Source organism: Mandrillus leucophaeus, unplaced genomic scaffold (assembly GCF_000951045.1).
Source record: "Mandrillus leucophaeus isolate KB7577 unplaced genomic scaffold, Mleu.le_1.0 Scaffold204, whole genome shotgun sequence".
NCBI classification, from domain to species: domain Eukaryota; kingdom Metazoa; phylum Chordata; class Mammalia; order Primates; family Cercopithecidae; genus Mandrillus; species Mandrillus leucophaeus.
Genome location: NW_012102077.1, coordinates 1,117,724 through 1,123,614, shown reverse-complemented (window position 1 = coordinate 1,123,614; position 5,891 = coordinate 1,117,724). Strand labels below are relative to the sequence as shown.

At 45.1% G+C, this 5,891-nt stretch overlaps 1 protein-coding gene across 3 annotated transcripts in view; it reads right to left on the bottom strand.

Moving 5' to 3' along the window:
• Window positions 1–4,936, bottom strand: part of PCM1 (pericentriolar material 1) — a 114,498-nt gene extending 109,562 nt beyond the window's left edge. For 2 of the 3 annotated variants that reach the window (XM_011979602.1, XM_011979604.1), the window contains exons 1-2: window positions 4,570–4,808; window positions 2,990–3,057 (exon numbers count right to left, since the gene is read on the bottom strand). The gene's annotated coding sequence lies outside the window, so the exon portion shown is untranslated. Of the gene's footprint in view, window positions 1–2,989; window positions 3,058–4,569 lie in introns of all 3 variants that reach the window. The other variant, XM_011979603.1, reaches the window with a different exon arrangement.
• Between the last annotated feature and the right edge of the window lie 955 nt (window positions 4,937–5,891).

Sequence of the window (5,891 nt, the reverse complement as noted above, 5' to 3'; positions counted from 1 at the left end):
GATCACGAGGTCAGGAGTTGAAGACTAGCCTGACCAACATGGTGAAACCCTGTCTCTACTAAAAATACAAAAATTAGTCAGACGTGGTGGCATGTGCCTGTCATTCCAGCTACTTGGGAGGCTGAGCCAGAAGAATCCCCTGAACCTGGGAGGCAGAGGTTGCAGTGAGCCGAGACTGTGCCACTACACTCCAGCCTGAGTGACAAAGCAGGCTCCATCACAAAAAAAAGAGAATATCCTGTTGCAGGATTCTTACTACAGACATATTATGATAGAATATCACAGTATTAATTACCATGAAAATACCTACGACTACAGTTTACCTCTGAAATAAGAATATAAGGTAAAGAACAAATTCAAAGTAATCGAATAATCAGGCCAGATGCAGTGGCTCATGCCTGTGATTCCAGAACTTTGGGAAACCAAGGCAGGGGCGGATCACTTGATTCGCCTGGTCAACGTGGCAAAACCCTGTCTCTACTAAAAATGCAAATATTAGCCATGTGTGGTGGGGCACACCTGTAATCCCAGCTGTTTGGAAGACTGAGTAAGGAGAATCAATTGCTTGAACTCAGGAGGAGGAGGTTGCAGTGAGCCAAGATGGCACCACTGCACTCCAGCCTGGACAACAGAGCAAGACTCTGTCTCCAAAAAAAAAACCCCAAAGTAATCAGTAAAGAAAAAAATTATTTTTTTCTCAAACGGCATTAAATTACTCATAGTCCCCTCTGAAAATATCTATCTAAGACATTCTTGTAATTTTCCTGACAGTAACTGGCTCACGGTTTCACTCTCTACTTCATTCCTTGCTTTCATGACCTAAACACTTGCAATGACTTTTCTAAGACTCTGGCCTCAATTCCAATATCCATCTCATCTTCTCTATTCCAAACTGAACTGATCATTTGTTCGGGATCCTGAACTTCTGAAGTTCCTCTTTCTGATCATAAGTTTTTGCATTCTACTTCTCTCACTTTATTCCTGCTGAAACTGCTCTTAGCCTTCCTGAATACTAACAGCCCCTTAATCATTTCTCTCTCCCTAAATCCACCAATCCCTTGATTCCTTACTCAAACCCAAACCCAAGTAAGTCATTCCAAAAAAGCCTTGCTAGCTAGCAACCTTCACTTCCTCACCTACTTGCCTATTGTGTCAACTCAATTCTGGTTAAACCCCAGCATCTGTTTTCTCTGCTACTATTCTTAAGCTGTCAAAAAGTGGGGAAATAGTCATAAAATGGCATTAACTGTGATCACTATTAAGGGATGCTACACTCCACATAACACATATACTTTTAAAATGTAAGTTTACTCCATGAGGTAAGGCACCCTGTCTGTTTTGCACACTGCTGTATCTCTAGTACTGTAGCTATTACACAGCACGCTGCAAGGCACTCAATCAAATCTGTAAAAATGAAAGTACTGCTATGTATCTCCGGTTGCCTTCTTAGTTCTCTACTGTGAATCTCACAGCCTTACTACTTTCTCCAAGTCTCAAATCCACTTTCCTCCTTCAGAAGAAAATGGCCAAATCTCCTATTGAAAAAACCCAGGTCTTCCAATTTAACTCAATTACCCTTTATTTTTATTCCTCTTATCCATCATCTTCCCCAATGTGCTAAAAGGAAAATTTTATAACTAATTTTATAATTATTGTTTATTTTACTAAAGCCTACCATACAGCAATCACTCTAGTATTAACTCTCATACACACTCACATGTGACCTTGCCCTTGAGTTCCATTTTTCTTGCCTTGTTTTGTTAGTCTTCCAATTTAAAAAAAACCCACTGAGAAGTATAATTAAGATACCCGTCAACTACCTATTTGTACTTTCTCATAAGTCTCATTTCATATCCTCACAGGAGAACTATAAAATAAAAATCTGTCTGCTTTTGTGGAAAGTAAGAATATATATTAATTTCTACCAAACTTTTTTTTTTTTTTGAGATGGAGTCTCGCTCTGTCATCCAGGCTGGAGCGCAGTGGCACAATGTGAGCTCACTGCAACCTCCCCCTCCCAGGTTCACGCCATTTTCCTGCCTCTGCCTCCGGAGTAGCTGGGACTACAGGCGTCTGCCATCACGCCCGGCTAATTTTTGAATTTTTAGTAGAGACGGGGTTTCACCATGTTAGTCAGGATAGTCTCAATCTCCTGACCTCCTCATTCGCCCACCTCAGCCTCCCAAAGGGCTGGGATTATAGGCGTAAGCCACCACGTCCAGCTGATTTCTACAAAATTTTCAAAATGAACTTTCTTAAAATTTTAACAGTAGAATTAAATTTAGGTTATTTCTTTCTGAAGTTTTTTATGAAGAGATATTATTTCTAAAAAGCTTTTAACAAACTTCTAATTATCTTTTAGTCATTTTTCCAAACTGCCCTTTGCAAACAATTATTTAACTTCTCCTAGTAAACTTACATTCTACAGCACTGACTTTATTCCACTGGACAGAGAATACCTTTATGTCACTTGCATTTGACTATGCACTAAAAGTAATGTTTAAAGTAATTTTATACCAGGAAAGGGAGATTGAAGTATAAAAAAGAATAATAAAGTAATTTCAAACAACTAAACTTCGGCCAAGGTATAACAAGTTCAAAAAGTAGAGTTCATGAACAGCCAATTAATAGGAAGGTTGTAGAAGAGCACCCGAGATTGAATGGATTTGGTAAGAGAGGCTATTCAGTTACAGGACAAATTCAAACAGGTTAAAAAATTCTGGGAAAACAAATAAATTTCAAACAGTACTGCATAAACCATTCTAGTACTTAATAATTAGGAATGACATGGCCTTTCCTAACAAAGACATACGGGCAGGCCAAAGCAGCATGCCGAAAAACAGAGCAAACAGGGCGGTGAACCCAGAATGTTTGTTTACTAAGCAGAGAGGGTCCTCAGTCATGCACTGTTATTTTGATAGCAGTGTCCACCATAAAGTCTTCTTCAACTCTAATACAAAGGATAATACAGACGATAATGTCAAATTACCTGTTTAGAAACTAGTTTTTGCAGCTCAGAAACTGCTCCTTTCCTGCTCCACACTTCAAAGCTGTTTCCTGCTTAGGATTAAAAATATGTATCACTTAAGTAAATTACTTACACTACGAAATATAGAATAACAAATACTACAGTTTTGGTCTAAAATAGGTTTAGAAAGATCAAAAGAAGGGAAAAACATAATTTATCCATATTTTAAAGTTACCTGAATTCTTTTGGAAAATAGTGTGATATGCATTAATGCTTAAATCCTCCGAACTTCTAAAATCCTACCAAACAGCAAAGTAGTATCTACTTCGGAACAGTATAACAAAGATGGTTAGCCCTAATTATCCTTTAATAGTCTATACCAAAGTTTACTCCTTTGATTGATCGAGCTTCCTGTTACTCAAACTATTTAAGAACCTCGTATATCCGATGATTTTAAAATGCTCTTTTAAAAGCTATTGTACTTCACAATAAAATAACCTTTTCACTACATAAATACTAGGTTTACCTTCAATTCAAAAAAACTGCATTATATTGGTGTTCAGTGGCCCTCACCAGGAAGGTGCTAGGGAAAGAAAGGAGCAGGTGCACCCGAGGCTCTGCAACACCCACTCCCGTAACCAGAGAACACCAGCAGGTGGAGTCTGGAAAGCGGTTATGGGGCGGGGGTGGTAGGGGCGCCCAGAAAGCCCGCTTCTTCCAGCGCCCAAACACGAACATTCACCCGTAAGACACACGATACAGACCTCAGCCCGGCCAAAAAAATAAAATAAAATAAACCAGGCGAGTTCCTGGGGAGTGGGCTGAGGGATGCAAAGTTGGCGCGCCCAGCCTCCCTGGCGTGGCCTAATCCCCAAACGCCAGTTTCTGCAAACCAAGCAACGTTTCCCCCAGTCCCACTTGGCATTTACTCTTTCCCGGTTCTAGGCCCAATTCTAACTAGATCTGCAGGAAAGGAGAAAAAAGGGGCAACAGTAACTACATTAACATTCCCAGGAACGCCTCCCCCGGCCCCTCGGCTCCCACAGCACCGAGACGGCGGAAATCCTGCAGCTCAAAACCCAACTGCAACTCTTCAGAGTCGCGTCGCTCCTCATCCGCCCTTCTGCCCCCCAACTCTGGACACCGAGACCTCCACAGAATAAAACAGGAGGGAACGCGGGGATGAACTATGGCCACCAAGGCCTGTTTCTCTGAGAACTCGACCCAGTTCCCCTGGCACCCAAACCAGAGCCCCTGCTCCGCTTCCTCCGCCCGCAAGGGGCATTCCCGGAGCCACTGGAACGCGGGGCGGCCTATCCGGCAGGGCGAGCAAGAGGTGCGAGGAGGCAAGAAGGGGGTCCTGCAGTCCCCAACGCGTCCCGAGGTGCTCACCCGGGGATTCCGGCGGTCGGTCCTGAGGGAGGGGGCGGACTGTCCGCCTCGGGCACAGGAAGCTCAGGGCAGGAAGACCCGGGAGCCTAGCGAGGAGGCGTGGGCCCGTGGCCAGACCCAACAGGGCCAAGTGTCCCGGAGCCGTTACTCTCCCGCCCCTGGGGCGCGCCGCCCTCGGTTGCCAAGGGCTGGGGACGCGCAGGCATTACCTCTACAAGCAGCAGCCTCTCCCGTCAAGGGCGGAGCGGCGGTCAGCCCCCACGACCCGCCACCGGCAGCGGTCAGCCCTTGGAGACCGCAGCAGAGAGGCCCACACGTTTCCTGGCTGCCTTGGCCCCAATGGCCGCCTTTTCGACCTCAGCTACGCAGCGCCAACCGCCGCAGCCACCGCCATCTTAGGATCTCATTGTGGTGGGAGAAGAGGGGCGGGGGGACTGCAGAGGGGGCAACGCGCGGCGGAACATGCGCCGTCTCCTCGGCAACGGCCGCGCGGGGGCGAGAACTCGCCCGGGCGCGAGAACTCGCCCGGGCGGGAGCCGCAGTGCGCGCTACACGCTAGACTGGAGTCATGTGACCCGCCGGAGTCTGTGGTGTCGTTTCTGGCTCTCTAAGTCGAAAACAGATTAAACGAACGAATCCGCCCCCCCCACGTCCAGGAACTACGTATCCCAGAATGCCACCTAGACCCCGTGTTCTAAACGCCTGCCAACCACAGGTGGAGGACTACAGATCCCAGGATGCTGTGCGCTGCCGGCGCTGATCGCAGAACGTGGGGCCCTAGGCCTATGCGGAAGTGGATTGGTCCCTCAAGCAGTGGAGAAAGAGCCGAGGCGCGGTGCAGTTTTTTCGTGGGGGTGTCAGCTCTGGCCGTGCCAGAAGAAGGAGCCAAGACCGGGATCGCTCTTCTGCTCCTCCCTCACCTACAACCCGGTCACGAAGAGGTGGAAACAGAAGGACACTTACAATGTAGTCCAACCTCTTGATTTTACATGTGAGGAGATTGATCCACGGAAGTTAAACAATTTGCCAAACGTCATATGTACTACTGAGTGGGAGAATCATAAATATTGTTGATATTTAATGCTAGTTTTGGTTAATGTCCTTTTTCCTTAAAAGAGCCAGATGATTTTAATCCAAACTTAATTTCAGTAAATTTTCTCTGAATTATCTTTTTATTTATACTCTCCTGTTACAGCTCTATTAACATTAGTAAATTGGCAGATCCTGTCTTTAAAAAACAAACAAAAATCAATAAAGTGACAAGGCCTTCAATGTACCTGACTGGAAAGTTAAAACACGTGTCAGTTTTAGTTGAGCGCAAGGGCATTCTTCTAGTTCTACGCAGTTTAAAATTACGGGATAACTTTTTAAGCAAAATAAAGGTAAAAAGAGGAATTGCTTTCTGGGTCTCAACAACAAAAACAAATTGTTCCCAAAACAGTAGATCTGCATCTCGGTACACAATTCAGATAAAGCCCTTCTAACCCACTGCAATTTGCCACCGTAGGTTCAGTAGTGAGTGCATTGATCG